Below are 544 nucleotides of genomic sequence, written 5' to 3' on the forward strand. Positions count from 1 at the left end.
AATGAAGCAGTTATGAGCATTGGTGTGTAGGTTTTAGTGAGGACGTAAGTTTTCAGCTCCTTTGGCCCAGGACCAAAGGGCACAATAGTTGGTTACAGTGTAGGAACACATTTACTTTTTTTTTTTTTAAGAATTATTTTATTTAACTTTATTTTTATTTGACCAGAGAAGGACAGAGTGAAAGAGAGAAAGTAAGAGAGTAAGCCGCCAGGTTCAGGACTGGAATCACTGTCAGTCATGTGGGAGTCCAGCCCCCTTACCCACCACGCCACCTGCTGGCCCCGGAATATCTTTATTTTTGTTTTCAGTTAGCAATAATCGCACCTCGGATAAACCTCATTGGCTACGATACTGCCACTGCGCAAAGCTATACCTTTACTTTTGTAAGAAGCTTCCTGACTCCCTTCCAAGGCAGCTGCGCTATTCCGCACAGGCCTGAGATTGGGGTTCCGAGGAGGAAGGAGTGTGAGGGGGACGCGGCGGGCTCGGCTAAGTGCAGGCCACAGGCAAGGCTGCGGCACACAAGGCCAGCAGCAGCTGCGAG

At 48.3% G+C, this 544-nt stretch overlaps 1 pseudogene; it reads right to left on the minus strand.

The window, feature by feature from the left end:
* Nucleotides 1–216: 216 nt before the first annotated feature.
* Nucleotides 217–369, minus strand: LOC114005153 (uncharacterized; annotated as a pseudogene).
* Between the last annotated feature and the right edge of the window lie 175 nt (nucleotides 370–544).

The sequence above is a fragment of the Tupaia chinensis genome, unplaced genomic scaffold, assembly GCF_000334495.1.
Source record: "Tupaia chinensis unplaced genomic scaffold, TupChi_1.0 Scaffold142716_1, whole genome shotgun sequence".
NCBI classification, from domain to species: Eukaryota; Metazoa; Chordata; class Mammalia; order Scandentia; family Tupaiidae; genus Tupaia; species Tupaia belangeri.